General features: G+C 35.9%; 1 long non-coding RNA gene across 4 annotated transcripts in view; it reads right to left on the minus strand.

The window, feature by feature from the left end:
• The window catches only part of LOC129492314 (uncharacterized), a 299,404-nt gene that overhangs the window by 172,004 nt on the left and 103,956 nt on the right, over positions 1 to 23,444 (minus strand). For all 4 annotated transcript variants that reach the window (XR_010114082.1, XR_010114083.1, XR_008660783.2 and 1 more), the window contains exon 3: positions 6,405 to 6,502. This is a non-coding gene — a long non-coding RNA (uncharacterized lncRNA). The remainder of the gene's footprint in view (positions 1 to 6,404; positions 6,503 to 23,444) is intronic.

Here is a 23,444-nt window from a genome sequence, read left to right on the forward strand (position 1 = left end):
TATGTGCAGAGGCAGCAGTGACTAAAAGGTCAGCACGATTCCTAGTTGGCTAAAAAAATGAAATAACATTTAATTGGACAGATTAAGGATAAATAGAAGTTTTCCACAAGCATGATGGAGAATGTTCTGAGCAGTGGGAAGAATGCACAAGGAAGGAAAACTTGAGAAAGTATGGCAAGTTTTTGAAACTATGGAATGGCTAATGGTGGATTAGAAATTCAAGCAATCTTTGTAATAGGAGATGTTGCTAGGCAGGCAGGATAGAGCCACATAAGAAAGTGCATTGTAAACTATTAACAGCAGTTTGTGTTTTATCTCAGAGACGAAGTTGAAAGAATTTCTTTTATTATAATAAGGGAATGACACCATCAGATTACTATGTAAGTGAAAACACTCATAAATATGAAGGATGAACTGGAGAAGGTCAGGGCCAGAATCAGAATCTTAGGCAGTGTACTTGTACTGACAGACAAAGAATAGGAAAATTCTGAGCTTAGGTAGTTGTAGTAGGATTTGAGAGAAAGAGACAGAACAGTGGCAACAAAAATGTAAGGATTTTTTTTTTTTTTCAGCTATTCTGCTCTGAAATCTGAGAGGGCCTCAATCCCTCTCAGATTTCTGATTGAAACAAATGGATAGATTGTGGTGCTGTTTACCAAGCAGGGGATATGTCTTATAATGCTTTATTTGATGGGAAATGTATTGTAAGGTTTCAGGGTAATTTTAGAAAACCAATTTCTAAAAAGTAAGTCTGCATACAGAGGAGCTTTAATCAGGCTTCTATCTTACCCATCACTATTTCTTAGGTTAAGTGCGTTCTCATTTATGTTTCCTCCACCAATTTATTTTATTGTTCTCTTTGTAGTCTGGCTTCTTCAGCAAGGTTTATATTATTGTCTCTTCTATAAAGTTAGATGTTTTTTGATTTGGGCTTGGTGTGAAATAAAATCTGTCTCCAATGTTACTTACACTCTAGAGCCAAACAGTATTCGAAGAACCCAGTGTCTCTGTCTTATGTTCTATCTCAAATTCCTGATTGATTGAATCGGGTGACTACTCCTGGTTGAATTAATGTCAGTCCTTGGAGTACGTAGGACAGCCCCTTTCAGACTGTAGATAAAGTAGATGTTTTAAAAACAAGGGTATACATGAGGATGGCACCACTGGCATGTATGGTACATAATATTCCAAAACAAAACAAATGGGTAAGAATATTTTAGGGAAATAGATAATGAGCTTAATTTTTAGTATCTTAATTTTAATAAGCCCTTATGTTATCGAAGTAGAAGGGGATCTAGTACAACGAGACATTGCAAAAGGTCAGATTCTCTCCAACGTGGACTCTGAGGTGAAGGTTTGCATGCAGACAAATTATCAGGGAATACCCTTGGGATCAACATATACTAAGGGGTTGAAGGAAGTAAAGTTATGCAGTTGGAGTTATCGAACTGAGGTACATTTTCAAAATAGACCTTATCCCATCTCAGGAAAGCTCTAGATTTGGAATGGCTCTTTGGAATTGTCCAATATTGCCAATAATAAGATAGATCTTTGTATTTCTGTATTCAGAAGTTGTTGGAGGCAGGCTTCCCCAGGGAACAAGTATGACTTGGGACAAAGCAGATTTTTTTCTAATGAATGTAATTCTTGGAAAGAATTTAGATGAGAGCTACAACACTCCAAGCAGCTGGGTGAATTAGTTCCTCAGTCCTCAAAGAGGGATCTCAATGGCACAGCCCAGTATCTACTCTGGATACTTATCGTTTTTGAGGTTTAAAGATTTAGAGTTGGTAAACAGGATCATATAGACAGTAGGTGAAACCATAAATAATTGAAATTATAGATGGGGATAATATACATTGAACACACAGGATCAGAGAGCTCTGGGGAGCTCCAGCATCAAAGGAGCAAAAGAAGAGTAATAAATACTGAGAAGGAACCAAAGTGAGTAAATCAAGAGACCGTACAGGTACCAGATGTCAAGTGTTATGGTCTGAATGTGTCTCCCAAAATTCATGTGTTGCAAACTTAATAGCCAATGCAACAACGTTGGGAGGTGAAACCTCTTTTAGGAGGTGTTTCATGAGATCTCGGCCATGTGAAGATACAGCATAACTCCCTGCAGAGGGAGCAGCTTTCAAATTGCTATCTTGGAAGCAGAGCAGCTCTCACCAGACACCAAACATGTCAGCACCTTGATCTTTGACTTCCCAGCCTTTAGAACCATGAGAAATTAAAGCTCAGTTCTTTATAAATTACCCAGTCTCCATTTTTTTTGTTGTTGTTGTTTCTTTTTCGTTTTTTTTTTTTGTTGTTATAGCAGTACAAGCAAACAAAGGCATGAAGTAAAGAGAGGGAAGAAAACCCACAACACTAAGACTTAAAGGAACAAACTAGAATACTTTTCCTGGGCCCTTCCCTCACATTCCTGACTCCGTAACTATATTGATGTTTCTCAAGAACATCCCGAAAGCTTTCTCTATATCTCTAGTTGTCAATATCCAATTATTCTTTGTCAATTCATTCAAATGTTATCTTTTTATGGAATCATCTCTAATCATTTTAACAAAATGGTGATACGCATCTTTTCAAACTATCAAAAATATTATTTTCTCCTTCTCAGTACTTTTTATTTTTTGGTTTTCTATTATATTTAGGTCTTTTATTTTGTCACTTCTCATCTGAGGTTGAAAATTTTTTGAGGACCTGAGGCTAATATATGTATTACCTTGGTATCTACTGCAGAGTCACGCAGAGTTCTCCCATACTTAGCAGGTATTCAGTATGTTTGTGTTATGATGTGAGGGAAAGAGAGTAAACTGGTCTTTCAGAGGGCCTGAGGGTGTGTAGTAAGAAAGTTAGGAGGTGCTAACAAAACTGTCCTACTGGAGTTTATAATGAGGACTGCTTCTGCTAGTTGTGTTGATTTTTGCATGAGCAGTGTGAGAAAACAATATTTTAGTAAGATTAGCTATGGTTTATTGGTTTACTAGCTTCTAACGTAAATGATTAGGTTTTCATCGGATTAATTGCTTATAAATGTCATAAATGGCTCGTTTTAGCATCCGTAGATGGAGCCTCACTTTGAGACAAAATTGCCAAGCTTATTCAGTCACAAGATACCTTCAGTACTTTATAATTTCCCATGTATAGAATGGGAATTTCAAGTTAAATTTTAGACTTGGTTTTAAAATGTTTCCTCTTACTATGTTATTTTATAATAGAAGATATTTTAAGACCATCATAGGAAAACTGGCAACAATGCCATGGGAAATATGATTCATTTTTCTTTTTTTATTTCACCTTAACAATTTCCAAATACAGTATTTAATTCCGGCTCCGATTTTAGTAAGCTCTTATCTAAAACTAAGGTTTTACAGGTTTCTTACAGCATTTTATTCCTAATTTAAATGACAAGTAAATATTTGTTAGGCTTTGATTTTTGTAGGTCAGCAACTTTATCAATCATGCTTTCAAAATAATTTATCAAACATAAAAGTAGATACTATTGAAATAATTTTAAATGAAACTTTACCCTGAAATATTTTGCATCTTTCATTTCTCTAGTGCCAACCAAGAAATAATTATAACTTTTAAATCTTTTTAAATATTATCTTCAATAGCTTGATATGGTGGAACATTTTTTCTTTGTGATACACTGTAAGTTAAGAAGCCCTCCTGTTTCTTTAGAAACCTAATTACTTTGAATGAAATCTCACTAATGTAGAGCCTAAATTGTTACATAAAATTAAGATAAAATTCTAAGAGACAATGTTGCCTAAGAAAAATCATGAACGGTGATAAAATTATATGTTCAAAGTATTTTTACTTGAAGGCCATACATAAAAAACTGTGATGCCTAAAGACAGGAAATATTAATCTAGCAAAGGGAAATGTGAGATGATGTGAAAAGGCATTGGAAAGGCCCAGAGCAGGGCAGTATTTGAAATGGTCAAGAATCCTTTGGGAACCAAATAAAAATGTACCCTACTTGTTATCATTCCCAGATATCCTGAGTCAGATTTGGGGACAAAGATGCGTTTAGCAAACATCTCTGGCAATTCTGCTAGATATAGTAACTGTATATTACCAGTATGTATTATTTTAGACCTTTTCATGATGTATTCAATTTCACTTGCCACTTCTTATATTCAGTAAATACCAAGTTAAGAAAAGTTGATTAACTTTTAATAGACACACATTTAGATTAATGACTTCTTTGGTTAAAAGCACTCCACAAAAATATAGTTACAAGTAACTAAAATAAAGTGAAATATTTCTTTTTCTCATTTAAGAATTTCACATATTATTACATTTTGTTAAGGTTTGTTTTTGCTTGCTTGTTTTTATAAAGAATAGAGAACAGAGTTTGACTTGGACTTGTGCAATAATAAACCAAAATGTAACACCAAGGCTATTAAAGAATCTAAATAATGAAATAATGGAAAACAGTATACAGATTTTGCATGATGACATAAGAAATCCATATACAGATCTGGATAGCTGAGACAGTCTACATGACTTTTTCTATGTTCATATGAATCACTAGAGGGCAACATATTCTATACCTTTTAACAATTACATATCACAGAACTGTTTGTAGATATAGAGGAGTATCTACCTACCTAGTGACGTCTTAAGGCTTTTCTCTGTAATTTTTGTAAAACTCAGGTAGACATGGCTATTATTCCCTGAAAGTCATGCACACAATCATGAAAAATATAAAATATAGAAAGTAATAAAAAATGGACTCTTGGCTCGGAGGCATCATGCTACCTGACTTCAAACTATACTACAAGGCTACAGTAACCAAAACAGCATGGTACTGGTACCACAACAGAGACATAGATCAATGGAACAGAACAGAGCCCTCAGAAATGATGCCGCATATCTACAACTACCTGATCTTTGACAAACCTGACAAAAACAAGAAATGGGGAAAGGATTCCCTATTTAATAAATGGTGCTGGGAAAACTGGCTAGCCATATGTAGAAAGCTGAAACTGGATCCCTTCCTTACACCTTATACAAAAATTAATTCAAGATGGATTAAAGACTTAAATGTTACACCTAAAACCATTAAAATCCTACAAGAAAACCTAGGCAATACCATTCAGGACATAGGCGTGGGCAAGGACTTCATGTCTAAAACACCAAAAGCAATGGCAACAAAAGCCAAAACTGACAAATGGGATCTAATTAAAGATCTTCTGCACAGCAAAAGAAACTACCATCAGAGTGAACAGGCAACCTACAAAATGGGAGAAAATTTTTGCAACTTACTCATCTGACAAAGGGCTAATATCTAGAATCTACAATGAACTCAAACAAATTTACAAGAAAAAAACAAACAACCCCATCAAAAAGTGGGCAAAGGACATGAACAGACACTTCTCAAAAGAAGACATTTATGCAGCCAAAAAACACATGAAGAAATGCTCATCATCACTGGCCATCAGAGAAATGCAAATCAAAACCACAGTGAGATACCATCTCACACCAGTTACAATTGCCATCATTAAAAAGTCAGGAAACAACAGGTTGCTGGAGAGGATGTGGAGAAATAGGAACACTTTTACACTGTTGGTGGGACTGTAAACTAGTTCAACCATTGTGGAAGTCAGTGTGGCGATTCCTCAGGGATCTAGAACTGGAAATACCATTTGACCCAGCCACCCCATTACTGGGTATATACCCAAAGGACTATAAATCATGCTGCTATAAAGACACATGCACACGTATGTTTATTGCGGCACTATTCACAATAGCAAAGAGTTGGAACCAACCCAAATGTCCAACAACGATAGACTGGATTAAGAAAATGTGGCACATATACACCATGGAATACTATGCAGCCATAAAAAATGATGAGTTCGTGTCCTTTCTAGGGACATGAATGAAACTGGAAACCATCATTCTCAGTAAACTATCGCAAGGACAAAAAACCAAACACTGCATGTTCTCACTCATAGGTGGGAATTGAACAATGAGAACTCATGGACACAGGAAGGGGAACATCACACTCCGGGGACTGTTGTGGGGTTGGCAGAGGGGGGAGGGACAGCATTAGGAGATATACCTAATGCTAAATGACGAGTTAATGGGTGCAGGAAATCAACATGGCACATGGATACATATGTAACAAACCTGCACATTGTGCACATGTACCCTAAAACCTGAAGTATAATTAAAAAAAAAAAATGGACTCTTTTTTTTTTTTTATCTCTCAAACATTTGCATCAATTACTGGAGGGCAGCACAATCGCTTTTTTTCTGTACTGAGTGCCCCATCAATATAGTTTTTTGTTTTTGTTTTTTTTTTCCCTAAACATTGTATTACATGGGCTCATCTCATCACTGCTTAGGCATAAAAAACAAGAAGGGGTGAGCACGGTGGCTCATACCTGTAGTCTCAGCATTTTGGGAGGCCACAATGGGAAGATTGCTTGAAGTGAGGAGTTCAAGACCAGTCTGTGCAGCAAAGTGAGACACCCCCTCATCTCTACAAAAAAAAAAAAAAAGAATTAAAAATTAAAATGAAAAGGAGAAAGAAAGTTTCAAATGAGAGTCAGTAATTGACAACTTCTTCTACTGGAATTAAGGGAAAAGAAAGCAACACTTTTTAGCAATTGCAATTCTGATTTTCATACTTAAGAGTAAATTTTTAAAAATACTTTTGTATCTAAACACTGCTTTTATTGTATGTGTATTCTAATTATAAAATGCTATAAATATGTTTAGAAAGAAAGCTGGTTAGAATAATGAGTGAATGAATTTAAAAATAAGTGAATTTAATTATCAATTTTCTGTCCCCTCAAAATTAAAAAATACAACAACCAAAAATGTCAAACTAAAATGGGGGAAAGATATAAGATATGGAGGCAGAGAAACTGAACATAGTAAAAACAGAACTGCATGTTTTCAACTGCAACATTTTATTCTAAAACAAGCAGTTTATCTTTTATTATATATTCTAACTTTGCTGCCTCAAATACAGCAGATGGATAGTTATAATTATCAGTTAATTTTTAAGCACTTACTATGTGCTAGATAAAATATTTTACCTTTATTATCTCATTTAACACTCACAATGCATTTATGGAATGGGAACTATCATCACATACATTTTATTCATGTGTAAATTGAGACTTTATAGGTTGTAGTTTGTTGAGAAGCTAGGCACAAATCCAAGCATTGAGTCTGGAGCCTGCAATCTTAACTACTGTGCTTTACTGCCTTCCGTGGATAAAGGATATCTCAGTAGGAGAATAATAAAACAATTAGGCATTTCTACCCAAATATAGGCATATAAATTTCACGTTTATTCAAAGTTGTTAATTCCCTCTCTTATTTCATTGGTCTAAAAGTCTTCATGGGAACGTTATGCAGGTCCACATTGCTTGTAAAACTTGTGGAAGAGTTGAAACATTTATATGTGCACAACTAATTTGGCTTATTTTAAAAACAGTAAACCAGGGTCCAATTTCAATCTAAGAAGCATATGAGCACAATTTAGAGTTGAGTAATATATGCAGAAATAAATCTGTTTTACGGTGTTTAGGTAAACACTGGGGGCCTTTAAAGAGAGTTGTTACTTTTACGCAAGGTTAGTGATAGAATTATGTATTTATCCATTCATTGAATATTTTGTAAACACCTCTTTTTGAAGGCATTTATGAAGGCTAGAGAAAATAGAAAGCATTATTCCAGCCCTAAAACAATTGAATAATTAGTCTCTTCTTTACCTTTCTTTTGGTATTCTGGAATTACATTTCCCCTTTTTAGAGTTAACACACTAAGCAATGAAACTCTGTTGAGTGAAAAATACAAACACCAACATCTCTGAGGTGCTAGTAGATCTTCTGAGGTGTGTTTAATTAATTCTGACTCCTAGGAATTTTGTATTTATTGAACTTTATCCAAATACTTATTACATTAAATCAGCTTAAGTAGATTGGCATTGTCAATAATTTTTTGCTCTTAGATATGAAATTTCCATTTTCCATTTTCTGGTTTGCAAAGAACTTCTTGCTCCCAAATTTCATGTGACAGCTAATAGTATCCTTTCTAATAATTTAATTGTACATGTTAGTCATTAAAAATTATTTCAGAATTGTATTATTGAGAGGTGACAGCATGCTGGCAGTCCTCACGGCCCTCGCTTGCTCTCGGCACCTCCTCTGCCTGGGCTCCCACTTTGGTGGCACTTGAGGAGCCCTTCAGCCACCGCTGCACTGTGGGGGCCCGTTTCTGGGCTGGCCAAGGCGGGAGCCGGCTCCCTCAGCTTGCGGGGAGTGTGGAGAGAGAGGCGCGAGCGGAAACCGGGGCTGTGCGCAGCGCTTGCGGGCCGGCTGGAGTTCCGGGTGGGCGTGGGCTTGGCGGGCCCCTCACTCAGAGCAGCCGGCCGGCCCTGCCGGCCCCAGGCAATGAGGGACTTAGCACCCGGGCCAGCGGCTGCGGAGGGTGTACCGGGTCCCCCAGCAGTGCCGACCCACCGGCGCTGCACTCGATTTCTCACCGGACCTTACCTGTCTTCCCGCCCGGCAGGGCTGGGGACCTGCAGCCTGCCATGCCTGAGCCTCCCACTTCCTCCATGGGCTCCTGTGCGGCCGGAGCGTCCCCGACGAGCACCGCCCCCTGCTCCACGGCGCCCAGTCCCATCAACCACCCAAGGGCTGAGGAGTGCGAGCGCACGCGCGGGGGATTGGCAGGCAGCTCCACCTGCAGCCCCGGTGCAGGATCCACTGAGTGAAGCCAGCTGGGCTCCTGAGTCTGGTGGAGACGTGGAGAACCTTTATGTCTAGCTCAGGGATTGTAAATACACCAATCAGCACCCTGTGTCTAGCTCAGGGTCTGTGAATGCACCAATCGACACTCTGTATCTAGCTGCTCTGGTGGGGCCTTGGAGAACCTTTGTGTGGATACTCTGTATCTAACTGATCTGATGGGGACGTGGAGAACCTTTATGTCTAGCTCAGGGATGGTAAACGCGCCAATCAGTGCCCTGTCAGAACAGACCACTGGGCTCTACCAATCAGCAGGACGTGGGTGGGACCAGATAAGAGAATAAAAGCAGGCTGCCCGAGCCAGCAGTGGCAACACACTCGGGTCCCCTTCCACAGTGTGGAAGCTTTGTTCTTTTGCTCTTTGCAATAAATGTTGCTACTGCTCACTCTCCGGGTCCATGCTGCTTTTATGAGCTGTAACACTCACCGCGAAGGTCTGCAGCTTCACTCCTGAGCCAGCAAGACCACGAACCCACCAGAAGGAAGAAACTCTGAACATATCCAAACATCAGAAGGAACGAACAACTCCAGACGTGCTGCCTTAAGAGCTGTAACACTCACCGAGAGGGTCCACGGCTTCATTCTTGAAGCAAGTGAGACCAAGAACCCACCAACTCCAGACACATTATTTCATACACCCTATTCTTTTGTCACCATGCAGCAGAGCCAGTATAGTTCTTTTTCTTATTACAATTATTCAACTAAATAAAATACATGGCTCTTTCTTTTTCCTATTTTTTTCTGCTTTTTAAAATGAAGATTGAAAATATGTTGCATAGATAAACAAAGAATTTTAAAATAAAAACTAAGAAGATTCACAGTAAATAATCACAATATAAACCCTAAGTGCCCCAGGGTGTTTGTGGCACAGGCAAGTGAAAATTTGTCATCATGATAATTTTCATTGAGAAAATTTATTCTTTTTGGTTTTCAAATATTCTCAATGAATAATATGTGTTTAGTCATGGTTCTGTATTTAAAATCTTTTCTCATATTAAATATTTTTAAAAATATACATATGTCTGCATTTTATAGTAATAGTGGGCATTTGAGAAAAATGATAAATGGATGAGATGAAGCAGTAAGATATAAAAACCAGAATGAGTTAAATGTAAAACTTAAAAACTGACATTTTTCACAGGATAATATTAATAATGAAAACATTTGAGAAAGATGAAGAGTACAGGAAAAATTATGAGTTAAGTAAAAGGAAACATTTGTCTTCGGGAGAAATGAAAACTAATTAGGAAAATATAAAATCAAGAAAAATATGACAGAAGGCATGCTGATCAGTTTTGTTTGTTTATTTATTTATTGACACAGAGTCACACTCTGTCACACAGGCTGGAGTGCAGTGGCGCGATCTTGGCTCACTGCAACCTCTGCCTCCTGGGTTCAAGCGATTGTCCTGCCTCAGCATCCTGAGCAGCTGAGACTGCAGGAGTGCGCCACCACGCCTGGCTAATTTTTGCATTTTTGTAGAGACTGGATTTCATCATGTTGGCCGGGCTGGTCTGGAACTCCTGAACTCAGGTGATCCACCTGCCTCGGCCTGCCAAAGTGCTGGGATTACAGGTATCAGCCACTGTACACAACCCTGATTCGTTTTTGTTTTTGTTTTTTAAATCATTGAAAACTTTTTAACTTACACATTTTGTCAAGCTCTGCTAGGCAGAATCCACCAATTTTTCACTTTCTCGAAATGGAATAGTCCTTGAAATATTTCTTATACCACTAGGGTGCCATTCAGTAAATTGCTTCTTCATAAGCACTAAATTGCACACTAATATCTTGAGAAAGAAAGTAATCTAGTCCCTCAGATTATAAATGTTATCTCATTAGTTCTAAAAACATACCTATGAGGATGGAAAATGGAAATGGGAAATAGTTCTATGATTTTAGAGGTTGAACGATTGAGACACTGAACATAGAACATCAGAATTATCAATATTCAAATTAACGAGCTCCCAATATAAAATCTAATGTTGATCTACTTAATAAGAAATGTAAAATTTAGCTATCTGCATGCCTATGTTTGCAAAGCATGTACTAGGTGTTATGAAATATTTATGACATCAATAATCTTTTTTCAATTTGTAATGGCAAGGATTGTTTTGTTGTTGTTAGTAATGGACAAATGAAAGAAATTGCAAATGAATAAAATGAGACACTAGCATATTACAATAAAAAGTGGGTGAAGAAGTGAAACAAAGGTTCACATTTTTTTCGGCAAGGTAATATTAATCTTGAAACAAAACATACGACAGATGAAGGGAACAAAAGGGATTTAAGATTTTGAACAAGTTTGTTTTACAGAATTACCTTTCATGTTTGTACTTAAAATTTTCTTTAAAATTTCCCACTTTCTGGCTATATTTATCTCCTGCAACTTTATTTATGAACAATTTCAGGGATTTTACACTTTTTTATGACTCAGTCTTTTCTGTGGCTTATTTTCTGTTCTCTGCCTGGCAAGACAGAACACACATAGGTACAGGTACGTCTTTGAGCATGGGAGCCTTTGGGCAGTCACAAGGTTTCACTGTGGAAGCAGCGATGTTATTGAAATCCATTGAAAGCCATGCTGAAACCTGGGCTGTCTTGGCCTCTTAAGGCCTTATTGGGTCACCTTATTCTGCTGACCCCCTGACTCCTGCTGATACAGCTTCACTATGTCAAGGTCAGTATTTTAAAGCAAAATTATCTAACGCTATTTCTCCAAAGTGTTTCAGTCTTGGCATTTGCACGTCCAGTCAATTATCTCTGGTTTTCTATTTTCTTCTCAGAGTCTCTGGTTATTCTTCCCAGCTATCAGGACCTTGAGTGTCACCAATCTGTTTGACATTTCTTGAACTTCCGAGACCAGAATGCAGAATTCCTATCTCATTTCAACCAGGTAATAACTAAGCCCCTGCTGAAATTTTTGTATGCAAACGGATGTCTCAGGGAGTAAAGCTTGGCTCTATACTTTAACATCTAACCTTAAGTACTCATTAAATCCAAACTACTATTACTTGTTTCTACAGAATTATGTGTGGGTGCTTGACAGATAGCTAAGGAGAATATATAGGGTAATTTCTAGACTGCCAGCTTGAAAGTATATTTCAGTATGCTAGCTCCATTTCATAATTTAAAATGGTATAATTCAGTTTCTGTAGGGTTCCTTGCTACAGTTATACCAGTGGTATAGAAGTCAAGTTATGCCTTTCCTGTTTCCAGTGTACTCACTTTTCATACCACTCAACTTGTTGATTTAAATAATAATAATAATACAGATTTTACTGTAGGGGAAAACCCTATTTGGAGAAGTGTTCTATATTTTTATGGAATATAGATTTCACATTTAACAAACTGTCTTAAATTTACTAATAGTAAAGAAGAATTTCAACTGGTTAAATTAGGAGACTAAAATTACATTCAGGAAGAAAACTGATTGCAAAATAAATTTGTGCCCTGGTTTCCTGGTATTTTTTTCCCTTGAAATCTGAAAATGAGTGGTAATGGCTATATTAGCTGATACACTGGTTCCCCTACCTAAACAACCTATTATGGTTATAGCATTGTCAGTTAAAGATGACCTTGTTCTGATAACATATTTTCAGTGATTGATGGTGCCAGAAATGTTGAAATGTTCGCACTGCTTTTCCTGTCTGTGACTTGACTTGGTCTCTGCAATTCTTTGTCAATCTGGCCTTTTCTCTTTTCTACAATCAATAGAAAGAAAGGTGTTGTTATTCCCTACTTTCATTTTACTTTGTTCAAGCTGCTGAATGTCTTTTGAACTTAGAGTATATGAAAGGAGGATAAGAAGATGGAGAACTATTCAGAACCCCAACTAAATACATTAAGATAGTCAATGTCTTTGTCCATTTCCACGGTTACAACAAAATACCTTAAGTCAGGTGTGATGGAATGTACATGTAGTCCCAGCTAGTTGTGAGCCTGAGGTGGGAGGATCATTTGAGCCCAGGAGTTTGAGGCCAGCCTGAGCAGCATGATGAGACTCTCTCTCTGAAAAAAGAAACAGCCTTAGTTTGGGTAATTTTTTTAAAATAAAAATGTATTGCTTATAGTTCTGGAGGCTGGGAAATTCAAGATTCAGGTGCCAGCAGATTTGATGTCCAGTGAAAGCTTACTCCATTTCAGAAATGGCACCTCTCACTGGATCTGTCTCATCAGAAGGGGCAAGAAGCTCCCTGAAATCTCTTTTATAAGGTTACTGATCTCATTCATGAAGACAGAGCCCCCATACCTAATCACTTCCTAAATTTCTTAATACCACCATAATGGAGATTAGGTTTCAAAATGCAATTTGGAGCAAGTCAAACATTCAGACCATAGCAGTGAATTTTATGGTTGAATGACACAGTACCAAATTTTCAGCAGTCCACATCAGAACAAAATCTCCGAGGTGTTCTCTACATAATGGTCAATCAATGTCTTGCTTAGCAATTATTCATTAAGTCAGAATCATATTGACATTGACCATATTAAGCTACTGTGAAATTACCATTTTTTCTGTCTTCAATGGTAGCTTCTTTTCTTCAGAAATAATTAATGGGATACTGTTATAACACAACCTCCCTTCCAGAAAGGTGTAACTGTATAGGGACAGAAACAAAGCCTTTGAAGTCAGGAAAATTTCAGCTCAGTTTCCTGCCAATTTAAGTACTTGAAGAAGCAGAGTCAAGACAGGATTATATGCACCAGCAACTTATTGGGAGGAATGTTTGTGAAGAAGATAAATAGGCAGTGTGAGCTTCCAGACCACATTTCAGGCATGATACATGTGAGAAGAAACGAGTGGGAAGTCTTAGACTGTGGCATCATTCCAAAGAAAGTGTTGTAAGCCTGCTGGGAAGTCCTTTAACAAAAGTTTCCTGTTAGGGGATTTCCACATACTGCAGTAATGGCCCTACACTAGTATCCTCAACCATGCTCAATTATCAACTGGGAGAAACCTGGAGGGAAGTGAGGCATTATTGAAAACATGGTGATGGATCTGGTGGGGCAGTCAATCAATGCTTTTTCCTAGAGCAGGATATCATAGTAGTGTATCTTTATAGTTCCAAATTATTATATTTTAAAATTTGTACTATCAACAAGTTGAGTCATCTAAAAATAAGTTATGCCTTAAATATCTTTGCTTCTTTTAAGACTTTAAGTTCCCTCTGGGTATGACATATGGCCTATTACTCTTTTCCCAATGCCTTACATATAGATGCTTTAGAAATACTTGGTATTAAGTCCACCTACTCAAAATGAGCCCAGATCAAGGGAAAACAGTTTATCCAGACATCTTGAGAACTTAGTGGTGGAAGAAGACTACCTGACATAATACAACAGACTCAGGTAGAAGACCACAGTCCTTGACAAACTTAGTCTTTGTAAAAATATAATTTTCAAAAGAGTAAAATTATAACTCTCATGGAAATATAAAACAAAGACATGGCAAAGATTTCATTCAATTTATTAATAGATGAGGAAACAAGTAGAAATTTGTAACTGGTTCAAAAAGTATTTGGGAAACTAGCATATTTATAAAACGAGAAAATTGCTGAGTTAGAATCAAAACTGATTAAAAGAGCCATAAGCCTTTGGGTTTATGTGTTCCACACAGAAATCATGTATATCTTTATCATAAAATAGTCTGTAAGTTAACAAATAATTTTACCAAGTTTAGAACATTTAATAATGGGTATAACTTAAGAACTTCATATTTTCCTTACATAACTTTCGAATGGCCATTGTCCCTACATTTCTTTTAATGGACATGCTTCCAATCTTATTTTGCCTCAGTTCTAAATTTTAAATAAATTTTATGTCATACTGGGACTGGAGGTCTAACAGTTAAAATTGTTGCATCAAAACAATAAAGAAGTCCAGACACCCATTTAACTTTAACCATCTCAAATATTAAGAGTTGTAATACATGGGAAATTTTCTTATTGTGTATATCCCCAAGATTACACATATGTGGAAAATATTTCTGTCTTATTTGGGAATAATTCTATTACAGAAATTAGAAGTTTTGGTTTTATAGGCAGATATAGCTTGTCTTTGTGTCCCTACGCAAATATCAGGACAAATTGTAATCCCTAGGTGTTGGGGGAGCAACCTGGTGGAAGGTGATTGGATCCTGGGGACAGTTTCCCCGTGCTGATCTCTTCATCATGAGTGAGTTCTCATGAGAGCTGATGGTTTAAAAGTGTATGGCAATTTTTCCCCCTTGCTCTCTCTCTTTCCTTCTCCACCATGTGAAGATGGTACCTGCTTCCCCTTCCCCTTCTGCCGTGACTGTAAGTTTCCTGAGGCCTCCGAGTCACACTTGCTGTTAAGCCTGAGGTACTGTGAGTCAATTAAATCTCTTTTCTTCATAAATTACCCAGTCTCAGGTAGTTTTTTACAGCAGTGTGAGAACGGACTAATGCAAATTCCGATACATAGGGAAAATGAAATCAAATCACTGAGAATGCAGCTGTGTGATATATATTTCTCAAGTATAATCATGTTGAATGTTATCTGATTGATGACTTATAAGTTTCCTATTTTTAGTTGATATTTTGTAGTTTGTTGGTGTAGGATCAGACACATCATGGAAAGTAGGGTATGTGTGCAATTATATGGATCAGTATGTAATATATATAATTGGTCCTTAGAAGATATTTACTGGCAAGGAAAATGAGGCATGATGAATAACTCATTTTATCTGTATGTTAAATGCCATGTTTCTAATTCTATAAAGTTTTGAATTGAACAACAATCCCCATCTTGCTCATTCTCCCCATGTCACCTCCCAGCTCAGTTATTCTTGACGAGGTGACTAGTACAGTTCTTGGGAGCTAACTACCTTGGCAAGTAGGCCTTTGGTGCCCCACACTGATTGCATTCTCTCTTGAGTTATGTATTAATTCCCTAGCATATATTAGGTACACATAGAGGTCTGTGTCCACATGTTTGTGTGTATATGCATATCTATGTGTACATATACACATAAATACATATACATATATTCTATCTGGATTTATATCACATGTATAGTTTTACTACATGTTAATTCAAACTACTGGGTATGAAATATTTTTTAATGGTTTTAATATGTATTACTCTGAGCACTCATAGTTTTGGGCACCTTTTATGTTTCTTCTGTCTGATGCCTCTTCATATCCTTTTACAATTTTTCTATTGGGTTATTTTTTATTGACTCATAGGAATCATTTATGTAAATTTGTTGGTTTTATGTGCTGAAACCACAATTTGTCTGTTTATGATTTTTTTTTTTTTTTGAGACAGAGTCTCAGCCTCTCTGTCACCCAGGCTGGAGTGCAGTGATGCGATCTTGGCTCACCGCAAACTCTGCCTCCTGGGTTCAAGCGATTCTCCTGCCTCAGCCTCCTGAGTGGCTGGAATTACAGATGTCCACCACCACGCCCAGCTAATTTTTGTATTTTTAGTAGAGACAGGATTTCACAGTATTGGCCAGGCTGGGGTCGAACTCCTGACCTTGTGATCTGCCCGCCTTGGCCTCCCAAAGTGTTGGGATTACAGGCGTGAGCCATTGTGCTTGGCCCCTGTTTATGATTTTACCTCTGGCTATCTTTAAGGTACCTTTATTTATTTATTTTTATAAATTTAGGGGGTACAAGTACAGTTTTGTTACACGGATATATTGTGTAGTGGCAAAGTCTGGGATTTTAGTGTACCCATCACTCAAATAGTGTACATTGTACCCAACAGGTAATTTTTCATCACTCATCCCCTTCGACTTCCTACCTTTTGGAGTCTTCCAGGTCAGTTATTCCATTTTACATGTCCTGTACCCATTGTTTAGTTCCCATTTGTGAGAACGTGGTATTTGGCTTTCTGTTTGAATTATTTCACTTAGGATAATGGCTTCTAGTTCCATCCATGTTGATGCGAAATGCATGATTTCATTCATTTTTGTGAATGAGTAGTATTCCATGGTATGTGTGTATATATATATATATATATATATATATATATATATATATATACGGTGTGTGTATGTGTGTGTGTATATATATATATATATATATATACACACATACCGTGGAATACTACTCATTCATAAAAATGAATGAAATCATGCATTTTGCATCAACATGGATGGAACTAGAAGCCATTATCCTAAGTGAAATAATTCAAACAGAAAGCCAAATACCACGTTCTCACAAATGGGAACTAAACAATGGGTACAGGACATGTAAAATGGAATAACTGACCTGGAAGACTCCAAAAGGTAGGAAGTCGAAGGGGATGAGTGATGAAAAATTACCTGTTGGGTACAATGTACACTATTTGAGTGATGGGTACACTAAAATCCCAGACTTTGCCACTACACAATATATCCGTGTAACAAAACTGTACTTGTACCCCCTAAATTTATAAAAATAAATAAATACATATATATGTATATATACATATATACTCACATACTCACATATGTATATATATACACACTACACTACATTTTCTTTATCAGATCATCTGTTGATGAACACAGATTGATTACATGACTTTGGTATTGTGAATTGCGATGCTATCAATATATAAGGGAAGATGCCTTTTTTTTTTTTTTTTTTTTTTTTTTTTTTGAGACGGAGTCCTGCTCTGTCGCCCAGGCTGGAGTGCAGTGGCACAGTCTCGGCTCACTGCAAGCTCCGCCTCCCGGGTTCACGCCATTCTCCTGCCTCAGCCTCTCCGAGTAGCTGGGACTACAGGCGCCTGCCACCGCGCCCGGCTTATTTTTTTTTTTATACATTTAGTAGAGACAGGGTTTCACCATGGTCTCGATCTCCTGACCTCGTGATCCGCCCGCCTCGGCCTCCCAAAGTGCTGGGATTACAAGCGTGAGCCACCGTGCCCGGCCTGGAAGATGCCTTTTTTTAAAAATATAATAATTTGTTTTCATTTGGATATATATTCAGTAGTAGAATTGCTAGATCCAATGGTAGTTCTATTTTTATCTCTTTGAGAAATCTCCATACTCTTTCCATAGAGTTTGTACTAATTTTGCATTCCCACCAACAGTGTATAAGTGCTCCCTTTTCTCTTTAACATCTGTTGTTTTTTACTTTTTAATAATAGCCATTCTGACTGGTGTAAGATGGTGTCTCATTTGGATTTGATTTGCATTTCTTTGGCGATGTAGAGCACTTTTTCATATTTATTGCCTGCTTCTATATCTTCTTTTGAAAAATGTCTGTTCATGTCTTTTGCACAATTTTGATGGGGTTATTTTTTTATCTTGAGTTTTTTTAGTTCCTTATAGATTCTGGATATTAGTTCTTTGATGGATCCATAGTTTGCAAATATTTTCTTCCATTCTGTAGGTTTTCTTTTTACTCTATTGATTACTTCTGTTGCTGTGCAGAAGATGTTTGGTTTAATTAAGTTTCTTTTGTCTATTTTTGGTTTGATTTGCATTTGCTTATGACGTCTTACTCAGAAATTTTTTTGCCTATGCCAATGCCCACAGAAGTCTTTCCTAGGTTTTTTTTCAGGAGTTTTATAGTTTTAGAACTTATAGTTGTCTTTAATCCATGTTGACCTAACTTTTGTAATGGTGAGAGATAGGAGTCCAGTTTTATTCTTCTGCCTGTGGCTATACAGTTTTCTCAGAATTATTTATTGAATAGTGTGTCCTTTCCACTATGTATTTTTGTCGACTTTACTAATGATCAGTTGGTGTAGGTAGGTGACTTTATTTTTGGGTTCTCTATTCTATTGCATTGATTTATGTGTCTGTTTTTATACCAATATCATGTATTTTGGTTGCTATAGCCTGTAGTATATATTGAGGTTGGGTAATGCAATGTTTCCCACCTTCTTCCTTTTGCATAGCATTGCTTTGTCTACTTAGGCTTTTTTTTCTTCATTCTGTATGAACCTTAGAATTGTATTTTCTAATTCTGTGAAAAAAATGACGTTGATAATTTGATGGAGACTGCATTGAATCTGGAGCTTGCTTTGAGTAGTGTGGTCATTTTAACAATATTGATTCTTCCAGTCAAGAACATGGGATGTTTTTCTATTTGTTTGTGCCATCTATGATTTCTTTCATCAGTGTTTCATAGTTCTCCTTGTATAGATCTTTTACCCCCTTAGTTAAATTGGTTCCTAGGTATTTTAATTTTTGCTGCAATTGTAAATAGGATTGAGTTCTTGATTTGGTTCTCAGCTTGAACTTTATTGGTGTATAGAAATGCTACTGATTTTATATGTTGATTTTTGTATTCTGAAACTTTGTTGAAGCTATTTATCAAGTCCAGGAGTCTTTTGGAGGGGTCCTTCGATTTTTCCAGGTATATCACCAGCAAACAGAGATAATTTGTATCCTCTTTTCCAATTCTGGTGTGTTTTATTTCTTTCTCTTATCTGATCTATCTAGGACTTTCAGTACTATGTTGAATATGAGTAGTGAAAATTGACATACTTGTCATGTTCCAGTTCTTCAGGGGACTGCTTTCAACTTTTCCCTGTGCAATAGGAGGTTGGTTGTGAGTTTGTCATTGCCTTTATTATTTTGAGGTGTGTCCCTTCTATGCTTAGTTTGAGGGTTTTCTTCATGAAGGGAGACTGTATTTTATTGAGTCCTTTCTCTGAATTCACTGAGATTATCATATAATTTTGTATTTAATTCTGTTTATGTGGTGAATCACACTTACTGATTTGCAAATGTTGAACTATCCTTACATTCCTTGAATAAAACCCACTTGATTGTGGTGTATTATCTTTTTGAGATGTTGTAGGATTCGGTTTGCTAGTATTTTGTTGAGGATTTTTGGAGCCTATGTTCATCAGGAATATTGGCCTATAGTGTGTGTGTTTGTGTGTGTCTGTGTGTGTCTGTGTGTGTCTTTTCTTGGCTTTGGTAACAAGATGATACTGGCTTTGTAGGGAGTTAGGGAGGTTACTCTCCTTCTCAATGTTTTTCTTCTTTAGAGATAAAAAACATCTTAGATAATGCAGTGGTTTCTGAACATTCAAAATTCAATCCTGCATGGCCAAATCTGGTTCTTTGTTGTTTAATTTATCTTGATAAATGGTAGTAAATTTTATCCTTAGGGCAGTGATAATCAGAAAAAGATTAATAAGCACTGCTTTTGATAAATATATTTTCTTAAATCTGAAATATTCAAATTTATCAATTGTTACTTTATGGTCAATATAAACCCAGTGTCATAAAAATATCATATATTATATTTTATAAATATTTAAGGTCTTTCCTGCATTAAGTCTTGAATCCACTTAGAATCTCTTTATTGGTATGATGTGTGGTGGGTATCCTTTTAAACGTTTTCAACATAAATAACCAATTGGCCCAGTATCGCTATCAAATGGTTTCATTTCCTACTGATTTGTAATGCCAGGTTTATCGTAAATCATTTCTACATCAGAAGGTATGTTTCTGGTCTCTCTATTTCCTCTTGTTAGTTGGTGTGTCTAACTTTTCACACTACCATATTGTTTTAATTACCATAGCTAAAATATGAAGGGTAGATACGTTTTAGCAAAAATGTATTCCAACTTTGTCCTTCTGTTCTAAGATATATGCCTTGTGATTACTGCTCTTATATCTATGTCTTTTGATCAATTTATTAATTGACTTCCACAGAAGACAACAAACATATTGAAATTTTTACTAGGAATACATTGACTACATAAATTGCTTTTGGGATAACTTTTATCTTCATGATAGTGAGACTTTCTGTTTAAGACGCTAGTGTCAGTATGTGTTCTTTATAGTCAGCCAGTAAAGTTTTACGAGTTGCCCCATAAAATCCTTGCACATCATTATTTTAGATATATCCCTTGATACTTTATATTCTATTTTGCTATTGAAAATGATTTTTCTATGCAGATAATCATACTGTCTGCAAATAATGAGAATCTTGCTTCTTGAAATTTATATGGATGAATTTGTCTACGTGTGAGTATGTGACTGTGTGTGTACTATTTTTGTCTTACTGCAAGAGTGTACTGGTCCTTCAGTACAATATTGAAAAAGAGTGATGAATGGGGAATTTTTCTATTCACATAACACACATTTTTTATCATGCTTACTATAAACCAAGAAGTGTTCTAAACCTTACAATTTTAGCTAACCTTATTGTCGTAAATTCCTTGAGTTGGGCATTACTGTTATGCTGATATTTAATAGATGAGGAAAATGAAACACAGACACTTTACCAAGTGATCTCAAGTTTACTTCATTAGTAAATGAAAGAATTAAGATTCAAATTGAGACATCTGACTTGTAAGTCCACTATGTAATAATGCCTCCACTTGTGCTTTATCCAAACGGGAAATTCTTAGTATTTTATCTTCTGTAATTCTGTTTTGTTTTGTTTTGAGACAGGATCTTGTTATGTCATCCAGGCTGGAGTGCAGTGGTGCAATCATAGATCACTGTAACATTGAACTCCTAGGCTTAAGCAATCCTCTCACCTTAGCCTCCTGGGGTAAGCTAGGACTACAGAGATGTGTCACCACACCCAACTAATTTTTAATTTTTTTAAAATAGAGATTGTGTCTTGCCATGTTGTCCAAGCTGGCCTTGAACTTCTGACTTCAAGTATTCCTCCAACCTTGGCTTCCCAAAGCACTGGGATTATAGGCATGAGCCACCATGATCCACCATGATGAAAGTTTTTATAGATATAATTTATTAGGACAGAGTTATCCTCTGTAAATTTAACAAGTGTTTTATTTTTCCCTTGCATATTGAAACTTATCAAATGCCTTTCCTGCATAGAGATAGTAACATACTTTTAAAAACATGTGAGTTGCATTAATAAATTTTATAATATTAAACCATTCAGGTATTCCTGAAATAAATGCTATATGGTCATAATAATTTTAAAACATTGTTGGATTAAGTTTGCTAATAATTTTATACAATTTTAAAAGTATCTGTTCGTGCATGACAGTGGTCTCTAATTTTTGTTTTTATGCTCTTATATGAAACTATGCTAGAGTAATAAAATATAATGGAGAGCATTTTCATTTTTACTTTTCTTTAGAAAATTACCACATAAACGTTTAAAATTATTTGTTTTTTTAAGTATTTCATAAGTATTTTTTTCTATAGATCCACTTTAGCCTACTGTTTTCTCTGCAGAAAGATTTGAAAACTGATTCAAATAGTTTAATGATTTTATGGCTATTGAAGTTTTCAGTTTCTTATATCCATTTGAGAAATTATATATTTCTAGATATTATGCAATTCCTTTAAATTTTTAAATAACTTAAATTTATTAGAATATTTTCTTATTTTCTATTTATTTTCCTCAACATATAGTTAGTTTTCTTATTTCCATCTTAATTTATCTGTGTTTTCCTCATTTTTAAAATTTTCCTAGAGCTTCAACTGTTTTGTAGTTTCCTCAGAGAACCCACTGTTAATTTTTTGATATTTTAATTTTATCTTTATTCTATATTTTTTGATTCTATAATTAGATTGATTTATGATTGAATATTGTTTATTTTCTTTTACTTCTTTTTTTATTCATTGTACTTCATCCTCCAGATTTGGATGCATTTTAAGCCTTTTGTTTTTATTGTATTTATGCCTAGAAATTCTCTTCTACCACATTAGAAACATCCACACATTTCAATATGTAGATTTCATTTTTATTTATTCTTACTTTTCAATTCTTATTATAATTGCATTTTATATTGATGTTTAGTATAGAATTATGTTTTTTAATTAAATATGTATTTCACATTATCTTCTTTGAAGATATTTGAAAGAAACATTTTCCCAGTCTACCAAAGCCAAGAATAAGACCAACATCTCTCTTTACTTTCTCCTTTTTGTGTCCCAAGTTCATGCAGAAGTCTCTCATTAGGCTCCTCACTGTGGGAAGGTCCTGTGTTCTCTCTTGCTCTCAAATCCTGTGTAACTATCACAGAAGATATCCAGTTACTTCACACTGTGGCTTAAACCTTTAGGATGAAAGCTTGCTTTTGTGCTTTTGTATTTATCTGGAGTGTTTTTTGTTTCCTCCTCATTTTATTCTCTGCAGATATTTTCTGTTGTTCTAGATCAGCAGTGTATATTATTTTAAAAGGTTCTACAGTTGTGCTGGTTATCTAGTTTGCCATCTTGCTAAATGATAACTTGAAGCAAAATTAGATTTATTAATATGTTATAACGAACATAAAACATACCTTAAACCTTTGTATTAAAAATATATTTACGGTAAGAAATTGTACATCATCTCATGGCACATGAGTCCAGTAAAAACTACTAATTTTCCTTAAATTTAGTGGCTTCTTTAAAAACCAACTTTAGATTGTTGAGAAAAAAGTATGCCCTCAATTTGATAACCACATTTATGCAGCATCAACTTCTATTCTGGATGAACTCCTTGGTAACAATGGGATTTTATTTGTTTTTATAGAAATATAGGGTCAACCTATACAGCTCATATTCATTTTCTTTAATAATTTTGTTTTGGTTTTAGGGCCTATGAGAGTTCTTCATTCTGCCTTAAACAACACAAAAATTCATTTCCAAACAGGACTTTTCCTTGGTTGTCCCAAATCTTTGGGAAATTTTGTTACTGACGTAGTTCTAATGCATACTCCTATCTGAGGCTGCTGCAAAAATATTTCACATTGGGTAGACTT

The sequence above is a fragment of the Symphalangus syndactylus genome, chromosome 10 (assembly GCF_028878055.3).
Source record: "Symphalangus syndactylus isolate Jambi chromosome 10, NHGRI_mSymSyn1-v2.1_pri, whole genome shotgun sequence".
In the NCBI taxonomy this organism is placed as follows: Eukaryota; Metazoa; Chordata; class Mammalia; order Primates; family Hylobatidae; genus Symphalangus; species Symphalangus syndactylus.